The sequence below is a fragment of the Sabethes cyaneus genome, chromosome 3 (genome assembly GCF_943734655.1).
Source record: "Sabethes cyaneus chromosome 3, idSabCyanKW18_F2, whole genome shotgun sequence".
Lineage (NCBI taxonomy): Eukaryota > Metazoa > Arthropoda > Insecta > Diptera > Culicidae > Sabethes > Sabethes cyaneus.
This window is the reverse complement of record NC_071355.1, coordinates 32704214-32720728: the sequence shown is the minus strand read 5'-3', so window position 1 is coordinate 32720728 and position 16515 is coordinate 32704214. Positions and strand designations below refer to the sequence as shown.

General features: G+C 39.1%; 1 non-coding gene across 1 annotated transcript; it reads right to left on the bottom strand.

Moving 5' to 3' along the window:
- Window positions 1-15398: 15398 nt before the first annotated feature.
- On the bottom strand, window positions 15399-15470 carry Trnae-cuc (transfer RNA glutamic acid (anticodon CUC)). The gene has a single exon. It is a non-coding gene; the product is annotated as a tRNA-Glu (tRNA).
- Window positions 15471-16515: the final 1045 nt, after the last annotated feature.

Genomic DNA, 16515 nt, shown 5'->3' with positions numbered 1-16515 from the left:
GATTGTTCTGATTTTCATACTAGACTCTAATAAATTTAATTATTCTTCGAGGAACAGCCAACATTGAAATCATAGCATCCCTTGCAGCCGTCGACTTCGTCGCCACGAAGAGAGGATAAAGTTCCACGGGTGGGAATTTTTTCGTGTCCAAAGTTTGTTCATTAAACTTCTCTTACTATCAAAATTGGAGCAATTTCATTGCGCTCCGGTTGCATTCATGTGTATGCGATACGGATACGGGATCCGGCCGGCCCGGGAATGACTTGATTGTGAGCCACCACGCAGCTCATCTACCGCGGTTGGTGGCGACGATGTCGACGACTAACACCGTGATGACGCCTGCCGCCGGTGCTGCATCGGCCGGTGACGGTGACGAAGAGGGCAGGCTGACAAACACTCGGTTTCAAATCCGCTCGCTGACGAGCTCGCTAATAAAAGTTTCGTACCAAACTTTCGCCAAACTGCCATAAAGATGACTCGATAAATGCATCCAGAAACGCATTCGCACCCGCGCGTCGTCCAGTGCATGAATGCGTAATTGTGTTTCGATCAAACTTGCGAATGAGTTCTTGGCCTCACCCGAGCAATGGAACCGTAAAGTAATGAAACTACCAGCTGCTGTATAGGTTCATAGGTTAGGTAATGACCAACTTAAATTTTTTTTTCTGTTTCTTAAAATCCGCACAGTCTGACAGAAAACAATCCTAATCCAGTCGAATCGTTTAATCAAAATTTTCCTAATTTCAGGTTATAAATGAGTTTTAATATCTGTTATCCACTAGCCGATGCAGCAGTGGTAAGCTGCGCAACGTCCGGTCGTGACCCGGGGGTTGAATACACATCGCCAATAAGCGTAAGCGTATCGAAATTCGCAACGCGAAATGTGCTTTTTTTCCTTCTGTTTACCATAATTTTTGGGACCCTCTTTATTACGATGCACGATGCGATCGCGGCTAAGTGCCGTGTGTGCCTCTAAGCGAGCGGGGTTTTGTTGTTTCGCGTCACAGACAAAAACAAAACAAAATCGGGGAGGAGCGTAGCTGCAGAATCACCTGCCAAAGGTTTTTGTGTCTGCTGCCGTTGCTGTTGACGTACGCCGGCCGCGGCCGTACCCAACTAATGATACGCTGCTGCGCGATGATCGCTTTTGATGGGCTAGCAAAAGGTGACTTCCGCGGGTTTGCAGACGACGGTTTAAAGTGAAGCCTCTAGTAATGACCCTGAATATGGCGACGATAGCGCCATATTGAACATAACACGTAATTATTCGGTCGGTTGCTGATCGCAACTGTCGAGCTGAAAGGGTGGTCAAGTACTATTGGTTGTATACGAAATCGAAAGTCCATCGTTTTTCAAAAGGATATCCCAAGAAGGCATGTTTCTCAATAATACTGGAACTAAGATGGGCTTTGTTAGCTGTTGTATATTAATTTTTTAAATTCATGGAACATTTCTCATCATCTGTTACCTAGCAGGAATGATTTCAATTTATTTGCTTCGATCTAAAAACGATCAACTGATGGTTACCGACAATTGCCTCAAATTTTTCACAATTTTTGGGAACTCAACTAAACCGCCGAGCATCGGCAAACGGTTTTATCATGAGAAAACATCGACGTGAGTGGTTCAATTCGCCTATAACAATGAGTCACATACATTCACGCTTCATAGCAACGATGAATATACGAATTTCGTGTGCAACGCAAAATTGCGAATTAACACCTTCTGCTGCTTGTAAAGCCACTAACACCACTTTAAACTACTCCCTTTTCGTGGTAATATTATTTTGAATACTTTCCAGGGTCCCCAGGTATTTTATATCCGCTAAATCGAATACACTCACTGTTGAATATTCAATATTTGAACGAATTTTGATGTTCTCAATGAGGTTCTGTTCGTGACAAAATTCAAAGCTGATGCGTGCATTATCGGCGAGGTAGGCAAATAGTGTATGTTCATGAGAGATGTTCATCGATTCAAATGATCACTTTTTCGTGAATTCTCCAACCACTGCGATTCACGCTAGTTGTACTTCTTACTAGGGAGTAAATGTGTTTTTGTGAAGAACGAACATTGGAAGAACTGGGAAAAATGATACGCAATCTGTGAATAATAATTAACTGTCTCGGTGGAACTTGAACCCACAACTCTCAAGTCCCACCTAGACAGATAATTATTTTTCACAGTTTGCATATCATTTTTCCTAGTTCTTTCAATGCTCGTTATTCCCAAAAACACATTTACTTCCTAGTAAGAAGTTCAAATTAACTTGACCAGTATAAGTCAATATCAAAAATGATAAAAAGTTGCACCTTACAACGTTACGTTACAAACTAACATGAAAAGTTACAATTCTCTGTCAATTTCTACCTTTGACGTTCGGTACATACAGTAAGTTTAAAAATAACCTGGCGTCACCATATCACTGGAATTGATGGAGGCGCCTTATTCAATACGGCTATAAAGCTTTTTGGTAACAATAGATCATTGCACGGCTCGGAACCCGCCAACCTCACTTTTTTGACACTTTTGACGTAGGACTACGTCTTACTTTAACTGGGTGCCGTGCTGCGAAAACAAAAATGATCGTGACACGAAAACTGCTAGATTTTGAATTACGGTTGGGAGTACCGACAGGATTTTTGACAACCGGTATTTCGGTATTGGAAGGATCAGTACCGATAATACCGGTACTGGTACCGGTACCTAAAGCTTTAAAAAGAAAATCCTTGTTCTTTAAAAAATCTGCTAATACTTTTATTTGAGGTCCAATTCTTAAGTCACTTCACCTCACCTTGCAGTTACCATTTCATTTGTACTGTCACTTAGGTAACAGGAGTCACCCAGGTACTTTCACAATCGCTAATTGTGTTCTCATCTAAGATCTATGAGAATTGTGCCCTTGTAAAAATGAACAGAGTTAGCGATTGCAAAAATTGGAGTGATTCCAAGCGACATCTGGCGAAAGTCGGGAGGCTACGATGGGTCGGCAATGTCGCAAGGATGACGGATGACTGTGCACCGAAATCTGTTCTTTTCAAAAACCCCACCGATACCATCAATGGAGGGGCCCAACGAGCAGGTTGAAGCCGACTTCGAGCAGCTCAATGAATTGGTGACAACTAGCCTAGGACCAAGTACAGTGGAGACAAGTTTTTGATACAACACGACCCCCCGGTTGTATGCTGCTAGAGGAGAATGCTGCTTGCAAAATTCAACTTTAAGATGCACAGAATATTCAATGTACTGTTCACCAAGCGAAAGCGAATCTGCCAGACGCTGAAAATGCTTTCTCAGAATGTATCGCTGAAGAACAGGCTGTACTCAGGGTACCGAAAGGCATAGTCCAATACTTGATCTTCAATCCTTGAGTTACATCGAAGCGAGTTCATTCCGCAGAGTGTTTTGGTGTACAGGTCTAATCGAACTCCTTAAAGCTTTAACTGCTATAGGCGTCTAAAGTCCTTTCTAATTTTTCCTTCATGATCAGCTAGCCATATTCATTCCAATAACTAACGCTCAAAAATTTTCTCAATCTCGTTACTGGTGTTAAATCGATGTAGTAACTCATCCGCTGGCTTTATCAAAATATAGCGCGTAGTTTTAGAAATTATTTTAAAATTGTTATCTTCGATTTTAAGGCCGAATGTTAGAAAAATTGCATAATTGATCAGTACCGAAAGTACCGGTTTTCTCTTGTGCCAGTACCGGTATTTCGGTACTGGAAAATCAGGCGGTAGTACCGGTATTCCCGGTCCCGGTACTACCGGTATGCCAACCCTATTTTGAATGGTAATAGCTTGGTCAATTCTGAGTGGAAACGTGTGCCTTTTCTGTGGTTTTCAAAAAAAGATGGGGTTTTACCTAAAGTCGAACAATTTTCGTGAATTTACATAAGCTTCCAACCAATCACGTTTAAGCATTTTCAGGTATGAACTGGTTACTTCTATTGCATTTATCAGGTGGATGTGGAAGTGAAATCCATAATTTTTATAACCTTTCAGTCTAATTATTGCCATTTTATTGATTATTAGATATTTTAGCTCTCAATTCCGCAGCTTTTCCTTTTATGCCGAGTCCTTCCAGACACACTGAAATGCAACACAAAACACTATCATTTTTCGTAGGTACATGTTGCAAAAACAGTGACAGTTTCGCGGCTTGCTAGTAGTGTGTCGACAAGTTACGCCCTTTAGTTACGTAGATGATGGAATGATAGAATTGAAAAAACTTTGAATCCCATTTCTGATGAAACAGTGATTACTTGATCACATAATAAGTTTCTACCGTTCTGATTCAAACTTCGAACACTTAAGCTGTGCCGAAACTTTCTTCAAAAAAAATGTTCGAAAATATTTTTATTCTACTCCCATAAATGGTTTAATAGCATGACAATTTAATTATTTTCGTGTTAAAATTTTAATTAATAAAATGTTAATTTACATTAAAAACACTAAAAAACTGCTGTTCGGTTTTGATTTAAACTTCGAACACTTTCATGGTCGACATTCAAAGCTCGAATATTTCAGTCTCAGACATCGAACACTTGTATTACTTTGAAAATTATTAATGTTTTTAGTGTCATTCAACTTAAATAAGTGAAATTTCATCCTTTTTCTAAACACTATCTTTTTAAATCCTCCTAACAGTATGATTTAAATTTTTCACACAATAATTAGTTTCAATGCGTATTTCTGTAGTCAATTGCTAATATTTTCAAACTCTATATACCACATCTAAAGCAAGTTAACTTTGTACAGCAGATTTACAATGCAGATAATTCATTTTCCCGAAAAAAAGTGTTCGAAGTTTGAATCACACCTCAAAACGTGATTCAAACTTCGAACACTTTTTATTTATCTAATATCTTTGAAATAATGCATGGAATATTGTATTTTAACTATGCTTTAGAACGTATATATCTTGCACTTACCTAATAATCGCGAAGTGGGAAGGTAAATGTTCTAAAATTGGTAAAATAATGCAAAATTGGTAAAATAAAAACAACTAATTTTGCACCAAACGCTAAGAGTATGCGAACGAAGTTAAAATCTAAGTTCTCACTTTTTTCCAGCGCCTGCTGATTTCTAACAAGGAGTCCTACAGTTCAATGTTATACCTCACCGGATTTAGGACATTCTAACGAACACGGTGGTGTACAATAAGCATAATATTTTATCATATTAGTGATACTACGAGCATTTTATTCTGAAGTGTTCGAAGTTTGAGACTGTTCTAAGTTTGAATCAGAACGGTACAAAGCGTTCAAACGTGTGGCACGTGAAATTTTGCCGATTAGCTCCGAAAAGGAGCTGCTAGGAGTGGGATGCAAAATGAAGTATGCAGATGATCTGAAATTATATTCGGTGATTTGCTCTATAGATGACTGGGTTCGGCTGTAGAGGCTCTTGGATTTGTTTGTCGATTGGTTCAGGAAAAACTGGCTTGTGATCAGTATCCCGAAATGTCAATTAATTCGTACCGAGACTTCTAGTCTGACGCCTTACAACAACCGCTCTCAAGGGTCAAACCTCTGGAAATATACTGCATCCAGGAGACTTGGACAAGCTCGTCATCTCTCAGCATGAACATGGTAGCTGTTAACCGTATGTTTGGTAACTCTAGATGTTTCAAAACATGTTTTATAAATCATCCAACAATCGACCTATTTAAGAGCTACAGAATGATGGTTGAAGCTGTCTTTGAACTAGTTTTCTTTTTACTCAAAATAAGTTCTGAAGGTATCACCGAAACTATTTAAAATTGTTCATTTACGTTTGTACCCAATTTGAAGTTGGTTTTCAGTTATTCAATTTTAGTTGTGTTTTGAATTTGTTTTAAAATGGGATCGAATTGGTAAAATCCTTTCAACGTGGCACTATGGGGCAGAACCCGCAAAAGATCGGACAAAACCTCAAAATTTTTATTTGAGATATTCTGTCAAAGTTAATATTCTACGTATAGTAGACATCCCAAGTAACAATTCCAAGTTTTATTACGTTTGTATTGTGGTTTTCATGACCAATTTCATAAACCCGCTAATAAAACTATGAGCTCCACCAGAACTTTCTGATGACCGCTAAAAAACTGCTTTCTAACCAAGTGGCCCACTCTTCAGAATGTTTTCATAACCGCTATAAGAATCAGGTTATAAGCTCAAGTAGTCGTATCATGCTCTGCTGAAAGCAGCAATAAAACCGATTAAGCTTAATTTCGCAGCTTGACAGCCATCGCCATAATTTAAAAAAGCTTTTCGCTTTTCTGGCAAAAGCGAAATAAGTTCTCTGCTTTGTCAACTTGAAAATATATCCGTGAGCAGAAAAGTTTAAGATTTACTGACAGATCATTCTGAACGATTTGGTTTATAGTGACCAGAATAAAATATCCCATAGAATATTTATTAAATTTTAAGCAATTTCGTTGGTTTTCAGCAAGCGCGCGTTTAATTTCATCGTGCATTTTGATGTGATAGGTCGATAAAAACAGCGCGCCACTGAAATTGTGTGATTTTCGAAAACTGGTTGTTTTACCAAATTGAAAATATTCAGTTAGTCAATTTCAATTTCTAGCAAAATCATTTTAGTTGCTTCCTCTGACAGGAAAACAGATTGATAATTCTTTTCTTTCTGCAAAACACTTTGCTTTGATGAATTGTGTTTGCGTGTTAAAACAAAATACTAGAATATGGCAATATGGCTTCGCATTAAAAAATTATTTTGGTGTTGAACTTTGGTATTCTTCATAATAGCAACAAAAAAAAACTAGTAAGGGTGTTACCGTTTTAATAGCTCTATAAACAGATTTATTGCGGTTTGACAAGTAACCGCGATAAGATCAATTTTGATTGGTGCGCCATTTTGTATTGCTACGCCACACTTATGGTAACTTTATAAGAGACGTGGTGCAGCCAACAAGTTTTAAGGGGACATGAACGACTAAAAATTTTGAAAAATTCATTATTTTTTTATTTCAGATTTTTATTCTGTAATCTTTTCCGCTTATTTCAATACCAAATTTGTAATTATCCGACCACGAAAAGTGGTCGAAAAACGATCATACACATAAGCATTCCAGTGCGGCGTGGAACAACTTCGGCGGAATAAAACGCCGCTCCTAGAAAACCACGATTTTCAAACTTTATGTACTTTTTTCTCAGAAACTACACAACGTATTGGAACTTTTTTTGTTTTATTGGTAGAAGCTTGGCAAAGACTTTTATAACTTTTCAGTTTCGTAAACAAAACACAGCTAGAGAAAAAAGAAAAAGAAGACAAAATTTTGTTTTTTCAGGTATCTATTTTTCTTCTTTTTCGTTTTTCTCAAGCTGTGTTTTGTTTACGAAACTTAAGGGGGCATAGTACTTTGTACACCATATTTTTTGCCTTATTTCAAATATTTTTTTCTCGATAACGCGAAAAGCGAATCGATTCGGGTTGTTTGCATTCTAAACATTGCACTTTATACTAATATTTACAATTTTGTTTGCATATATGAACCCCTCTCCCCTACCGCTCCTTGAACATGATTATTCGAAAAAAACATGATTTGCGGTACCATGGATTGGCGCTGGGGGGCTTATCCGAATTGAAAAATTCCAAAACGACATGAAAGTATATTAAATTATCTCGTGTTTGACCCATCCTTTTTTTTAAATTCAAACACATAACAAAATGGCGGACATTCAAACATAAAAGTAAGGTTTTTAGTCGAAAAAATTGACTTTAAACCAGACATTGGGAGTAACACTATTCTCTTACAGTGCAGCACACGGTCTGCCGAGACTGCACAATATATTTTAAAGTGACTAGTAGGCGCCTATTTCTTTAAGCAAGAGACAGTCGTGTGCTGTGCTTTGCAAGGCAAGGGATAACTGAAAACAGCGTAGTCACATCCAAGTATGCAGCACATGCTCTCGCACAGAAATGTCTCTGAGTAGCTCCTTCATAAGCACAGTGCTTGGATCTACCACAATAACGTTCATTTCCGTGGAAACCGCATATGTTGTGGGCTTGTAGAAAAGAAATAACCATATAGGTATGCGGGACATACCAAATCACATTTTTAACAGCTAAGCTGTTGGTGTCCGTCCTTGGCTTTTGGAAGACCATATGATTCATTCCAAAATTGGTGGGCACTCACGTGTTGTATGGTGCGTCAAATCCAGCCATAATCTATAATTTCTCTGTCTGTACCATGGGGCACCAAATTTAAACAGCTTCTTAGCGGAAACGACGTATTCCGAATTTTTAGATGTTTCAGAAAGATAATTTAATGGACTAAATGATCGCTTGGTTACGGATTTTCGCCTATAGTTTGATATTAGTATAGTTTGATGGCATTGAATGTGAGTATTTAAAAGTTTTAGATCAGGTTTCCAATAAACCTACCCAAGATCTAGAACTATGATCCTCAGGAGACGTAAAATTTGCACCAGTAACTTTTTAGAAAGATATTAAATGAGCACTGTTGCTGTCTGTTGTATTAGCTATCGAAAAATGATTTGGTCATTTGTGAAATAGTTCTGGAACCGATTCCGGAAGAACCTTTTTAGGATATCGGATGTTCTTGTAGAAGCTAGGTATGGACACTGATAGCTTTATTGTCGAAAACTCATATAAGTCACATCATAAGTGCTAAATTCCTTTTCGATCCAAGCTTGTAACGGATTTCAATCGGTGTTCTGTAAAATGCTAATGTTTTTCAATATGCAACTAGGTGGTACTCCCCCAAGAAACATCGGTATTAATCAGGAATTAAGTGACGAAACTAGAAGTTTTTAGGAAGAATACTTAAACTTGGTGAAGGATGGACACGGACGATCTGTAACCTAATCGAAAACTTAACTCTTAATACTTTGTAATGTTTGGACTGTAATTTACTAGCAATCGCTATCAGGTTTTAGTTACCGTTTTTAAAAGATGTTTATGTAAATATAAAATTCAGTATCCTGACCAAGTATTTCAGTGAATCGAAATGTTGCATTATGATTGACGAAATATATTATAATCGTTAGAACTAGAGGATCTAATAAACATACTAACGGTTAAAATTTGCAAAACAAAAAGCTTTAATAAGCACAGTGCATTGCACGGTGCTTGCTAGGAGCTTTTCAAACACACTGCTCACTATGTGCGAGTGCTAGTCAAAGGCATGTCTCTCAGTTTTAGTCAACATCTCGAAACATACACTTGCTCAGGCGCGAACATAGGAGACATAGACAAATTGCGTAGATACACGTTTGTTTTCTGCACGTCTCTGTGCTATATGACGATGTCTGCTTTAAACATTTCTAAAAAATACAAAAATTGTAATATCGAAAAAAGGATGGGCCAAACACTAGATAATTATATTGGCTTTGAAACAGAAAAAGAATCATGAGAATTGCTTGAGCCGTTCTTGAGATATTTATGGTACCGACTTTCAAAACCTGGTTTCGAGAAAAACGATATTGAAGTTTTTATTCGCTGTATAATCGCTCCAGACATGCGCGGTACAAATAGCTGTAACTTTGTCAATTTTTGGAATTCATCGAAATGACTTGAAACACATATGGTCAAAATGTTAATCTTTCGAAATAATCAATAAAAAAATTTGGATTTTTTTAAATTGAAAAAGTACTATGCCCTCTTAACAGCTTTTTCCCAATTAGCTCTGTTTCAAGTCAAATTGGCAGTAGAATATGTTCGGTTGGACTTTCAGCTCGATTGAACTAGCCTCCATTTTGTTTTTTGCAGTCGAACATGTTGATACGTGTTTGCAGGATAAACAGATTGCTACTCTGTCAGTTACACGTTATTTTTGTGCTGTCTGCCATGAAACAGAACATACTAAACGTAACACACATTTGAATTTATAAAATTTTAGCTTCATTTCATTATCAATGCTTTAAAATCGACATTTTCAACAAGTGAGGGTCCATTATACGGTTAACAATGCAAAAAATGTCGTCATTAGCGGACCCTCTCCATGCAAAATACACTAGAATTCCGATAATGGACCCGGTCGTTATTCTATTGTAAACCACAAGGTTCCATAAAAGGAAAATGGACTTCCACATCTGTTTTAAAAAAATATGTAAAATATTTTGATTTAGATTTGCAGCATAAATTGAAATATTTAGGCTTATTCGAAAGTTACTAATTGTAAATGCCATCGGTTGGGTGTTTAGCGTTACGAGTTCAAAATAATGTATGGAAAGGTCCACATATGGGCTATACCAGAATAATAATCCTTAATTACTCTCGATATATAGATTGCGATAATTTGTACAGGAGGTCGTCCGACTACCAATTTCGACTACACACTGAAAAAAATGTGTTTGAGTATTTAAAATATTTATAACTTGATTCCCGTAAGTTCTACAATTTTGGTATGTTCAGTACCTTTACGTAACTTTACAGGACTAACAAATTTTCTGAAGACACAACATTTCTAAAGTCATTATTTAAAAAGTTATACTTCAACGCCATCCATAGGAATCAAAATACAGCTACTTAAAATTTTAAAAAGATGTGAAATTTTATAACAAACAATGTTGCTGAAGACAATAAAGCTCTACGAAGCATATGAAAGAAGTTAAAAGGTTTTGTCTGAGCGTCAGGTCAATCTGCCAGTGGGGAGAAAGATTGGTAATAAAAACAATCTCCAATTTCTGTAAGGTAACAGGAAAGCAATAGTGTGTGTTCTTGATTTTATTAAATTGTTTCCAAATGCATATAAAAATAACTTTGAAATCAATTGAGGATTGAACGTATGCAATGTTAATACTTTGATAAATGTTACAAGACAACGCTGTAGCATGTATATATGGTGCATGTATACTTGAAGAACAGTATTATGATATGCATGGATATATGCTGCTAAGAGGTGAGGGATCTCCACTCACCACATAAAAAATTCTTGCCTTCTGAAACCCCCACATGTCAAATTTGGTTCCATTTACTTGATTAGTTTTCGAGTTTTGAGAAAATTTGTGCTTCATTTGTATAGGAGCCCCCCTCTTACGCCCTCTTCAAAATTGCTCTATTACCCCCTCCATAAAATTGATGGTCATTTTATCTATCAAACGACATATAAATTGTTCAGTTTCGTTCAGTAGTTTAGTAGTTTATTAGCATTTAAAATCTTTCATTCAATCGTTACACTTCTATTTTCGTTTTCACAAAGTGCTACCCAGTCCTAGTATAGTAAACAAAGACGTAGTCCTAAGTAAAAAAAAAAGAAAACGAAAATGGGAGTACCTATTTTTTGTAATGTTATTAATGTTTTACATACTTGCGTGAAATTAATTTGAAAATCTATGATTTCCAAAAGTTTCTTCCATTCTTTAGGAGTTTGTCACAGCAAGTTGAAAAATAACCACGCGTCCCCTTTATTTGGAATCGGTGGAGGCGTCTTATTCAGTACGGTTGTAAAGCTTGTCGGAATGCAGGAATCCCCCGAATAACGCGATGGGTGGTGCTGTACGCCCATCGCGATATCTCAGCGGTCCATTAACCAATAAAGTTGATTTCTGGTAGTTGACTAGGTTGTACCACATAGCACATACTAACAATGTACCAAAAATCAACTTTATTGGTTAATGGACCTCTAAGAAATCGCCATGGGCGTACACCACCAGTCACCGCGTTACTCGGGGGACTGCTGTAATAAATGCTCGGAATGCCAAAAAGAGCACGCAAAAAGAGTTACGCACGCATTCATTGGTTGGTTAGTGAATGGCTGGGTAATGTGTTATACAGACTCCATAATGATCAGTTAGAATCAGTTAGAGTTATGAACATCCAGATCAGCAGGGAAGCAATGTTTAGACCAGTGATCGGGCCCATTGGCTGCACAGCGACACAAACGATAACGACTTGCGATGCATCAACTTCGCAGCTTTTCGAGGCCTAGATATCCGTCCTTTCCCCGCAAAGTCATCAGCAAAGCCATCAGACCTATGCACGTTGAACCAAATCTAACATGTTCTAATCGATGGCTGGTTTTTCTCGAGCATCACCAGCAACGGTTATCGACTTGGATCATTACCTAGTAGCAGTACATGCCATCCTTATCGGTTAAACATTCCGCAATTAGGGGGCATTCATAAAGTACGTCATGCTCATAGTGGGGAGGGGGGTTTAACTAATCGTGACGATTTGTGACGTAGGGGGGAGGGGGGGTATGAAGTTATGTGACGTCACACGAAAAAAAAAAATCAAATGCAAAATCTATTCTGGAAATTTTAATTTAGCCTTCATTTTAAGATACAACTATTGAAGGCTTCTATAAAATTAACGTACTGATAAATTTCAAAACAAATAGTTAAATTTTTTGAGTGAAAACATTTTTTAAAAAACATATGTGTGAACAGGACTAATTTATTCTTCTATGTAGTATGAACTCTCCATTAAGGCTTTACAGAATATGCAGTACACCGCTGAAGAGCTGCTTGAGTACCGTCCTACCTAAAAGGTTTTTGCAACCGCAAATAGCAGTCGCACAAACTCCTGAAGGGGTACGGGGTGCTACCAGAGACCCATGGCAATGCTTTCCCTTGATATTCGTGCTGAACTCAATCAATGAACATAACCTCATACCGAAGTTTCACGGCTGCCTTTAAGGTTTTTCGGTGTAATTTATACTGCCCCTCACTCAAAAGCTCTCTGAAGGATAGAGCTTATGCCACTTGCGGATTAAATTTCGCATCTAAGGTAGTGTTGAATGATTGCACGATTGAATGAATACACAAAATGACAAAATCCGTCGGAAAAGTTCACGAATATGTGACGAAATGTGACAAGGGGAGAGGGGGGTTGATTTTGGTCAAAATTTGCGTGACGTACTAAATGAATGTCGCCTTAGATAACTTGCAGGTTGCTGAAAACTACGCGCGCCTATTGGATAAAGCTCTACCTTGCCCTGTGGAGCTAGGCGCTTCCTAGACCCCAGAAGACGAATAAAGCAGGATTCGCTCGGGCGTCATCAAGACCGCAAACGAGGTGAACCTTGGTGAAGAAATCTCGAGTGCATGAAATAACTGGTTTATCGTGGAATGCCAGCAAGCGACGCAGGGGAAAGTTAGAGCTTAGAAAAAATATCTAAGCATAGCAACAAGGGTGAATTTGGTCCTGATTCTCGCCTCGCCGGTCCTGATCACCGAGAGATTCGATTTGAAACCGGACAGCTGAAGACTAATAGAGCCGCTGGAAATGACCGACTCCCGGCAGAACTCTAAAAAAATGGCTAGGAACCACAAGTGATGGCATTTCTGTGGAAAATATCTGTGGAATAAGAGAAGGAGTAACTGCTGGAGGATTGGAGGGAAGAAGTGGTTTGTCCCATTTACCTCTCAATTGCTGTCATTATCGCGACATTACGCTGATCAACGCCCCATACAAGGAGATCTGCTAAATTTTGATACGTCGTCTATCCCCAATAGTAAAAGATTTCACTAGACAACACTAGAAGTAGGCTCCAGAACTGTAGGCAGTTGAGTAAAATTTGACATACCACAAAGTGGACCATCTACAAAACTTTGATCATCAATGTGCCTCGCCTCCATGGATCAAGCACTTCAAGTCGACGCGCTATACTCCGACCTTAAAGCAGTCTTTGATGGGGTCAACCACTATATTTTGCTTGCCAAACTCGATCGTCTGGGGGTGTCATCAAACCTTGTCTACTGGTTCGAATCGTATCTGACGACGACTGTGCGCCAAATTGGGAACAACGGATTCAGATGAATTTTACAATCTCTCAGGTGTTCCACAAGGCTGTAGAGTGTTTATCATATTCTTTAATGACGTCTGCCATGTGCTACCGAAAGGTTGCAAATTTTCATATGTTGATGGTCTCAAAATCTTCTGGACTATCAGTGCTTCCAAAGACTTTCAATTGCTACAAAAGGTCATTAACTAGTTTTACGACTGGTGCCAATGCATTTTCGTGATTATCAGCGTGGTGAAATGTAATTACGTTGATGAGGAAAAAGAACCCAATTCAATGCAGTTACAGAAAAGAAAACGAAGAGAGGAAAGCTCAAATATTTTACGTGATCTTGAGATTATGACAGACTCAGAACCAACATTCCGGGACCATTAAAGTTACATCCTTGATAAATCTCGACGAAACCTTGGGTTCATTTCCCGCATTTCAGCTGAATTCTGCGATCAATGCTACGAGCTTTGTACTTCAGTTATCGTTTGGAGTCCGTTCTGCAATAAATCCGATCCAAAGAAGGAGTCTTAAGGTTTTCAAATTGAGGAATCGGTAAAATTAGCGGGGGTCCACGGAACACGTTTTGACAGTTCTTTTGGATGCAAATCTACCCTCTTCTATCTATCTATCTCATCTCTACTATCTATAGTACAATGTGGCTCTTTACTTTGCGGCACGTAAAATGAGTTTACTTTCATTTTGATCTAGTCGTCCATTTTTTACAACGGAAAGAACAGAAGTTTCCTCAACCACTACACTAAATACTGGTCACCTACCGGTACGGTGGGCGCACGCACCATATTTATTGGCAGTTCGGATCGACATTTACCGACCGCAGTGCCATTTTACTGGTCAAATCGGCGTGGTCGCGGTCGCCGCCACCACCACCACCACCACCACCGGAAGACATTGAACTCACCGCGAGTCACGACACAACGCGGGGTGTAGGAAAAAATAATATAAATATAGTATACGATACCACCCGTGTGCCGTGTGCATATAATTCCAGCGTAAAATATTGTCGCTAGTATATTAATTTTGCTCCGCCTTAGAATGAAAGAGAAAACAGAGAACGGCGTCACCGCCGCGTCCATCTGTCGTCGCGCCGTCGTCTTTGTCGTCGTCGTCGGTTTCTTTCGTGTGCTAACGTTAGCTACTCGTTGTTGCCGTAGTTCTTGTTATTGTTGCTATTGCAGTTATCCGTTGGGGTTTCGTGTATCACTCCCGTTTCGTTTTTTTGTCTCACCTATGTGACAGTTTGCTCTCTAACACCGTCTTAGCACGCACACAATCAGCGCGAAAAGTGTCACGTTCCGAAGCAAAAGTTTGAAGTTTTTGCTCCCGCAGCAACCCACGACAAATTAATATGCAAAAGTAAGTACGTACTAATAATAAAACGAAAAGCTATTTCTAAATCATACCGTTCGACTGCACAGCACACGGCATTGCGAAGGAACAAGGTCCGGTTACAAGGTAGAATGTTGTTATTTTTTGCAGCTCACCAGGGAAGAGGAGAATAATGACATCGTCACGAGTGCACATTCCGATCGATGTCGGTGCACGGACGTAAAAATCCAGTCAGCTAGAGCTAGACGGGTCGGTCACTGCTGCTATTGAAAAAATGTACGAATGGAACGCAGTAAGTAAAAATGGTGAAGTGTGACAGGTAAATCTGTACGGTACGGAAGGAAAAAGTTTTCCCATACCGGGAATCGAACCCGGGCCTTCCGGGTGAGAGCCGGATATCCTAACCACTAGACAATATGGGATGCTTGATGTTGATTTAGCGAGGATAAAGAATTACGGGCGAATTATTTCATCAATGTTTGCACCAACATCGTAAAGCTGTGGAAATCATTTTCGTCGTTTTCTTACGCTTATTGGGCGGCTTGTGGACACTTGGCCACCTTGCGGGGGCTCCAATGGAGAGGGGTCAACAATTATCCGTCGCCGAGCGAGTGATGAGCTCCGGTCGGTTGCTGCTGGTGGCGATTACTTGCGCGGATGATTGCGGCGACCCCGGCCGCCGCGTGAAATGACGATGCTGCGATTGCGTAAAACCGATTGATGCGGTGTCAAATGAGGCGCGCATGAAGCGTTCGTCGTAGTCGACGTCAATTGCAATGGCAATGGATGGCGGTGAGGAGCAGCGTCTCCTCATTCGTTGTCTACGCGGGGCACTGTGGGAAACGTGTAGTTTTTACACTGCTGAAAGCGGCGGGATTTAAAGATAGATAGCTTTCCAATCGGTCTGTGTTAGATGGAGTTGAGACATTTGAAATATTATGAAATAATGAATGGTCGAAATTGAACCATGTTAGTCTGGTAAAGAGCATCATCATAAAATAAAATAGTTAATGAAGCAAACCAGTGAATGCTGTCAGTGCAGTGTGAATGGTTTTGCTTACATTACTAATTTTTTTTAGCTAAATTGTAGCTCAAATGGTTAAGAATTTAATTAAGCTTACAGTTTTAAACAGTTACACAATGTTGCTTGACACGTGACAAGCCTTCTTCATCGGGGTAAGTTTCGACAGGGTCTAGCACTCAAGCTGTCAGCGCGAAGACCTGACGGATCCTTGTAACATATCGACTGGCACGCCATACTTCGTAGGTTTTACCGTATCGCCTTTCCGACAACTGTCGTTTCCTATAGTCCTGTTTACAAGCAGTAAAGAATAAATTTTTTTTTAAAGGAAGCATTCATCGCAAATGACAGCTACGACTACAAATCAATCCTTTAAGGCCTTTTGATTCCTTTGTGCCATTTGTACAATCAAGCTTCTCTCTTAATAACCGTTTCCAGTGTTGTTT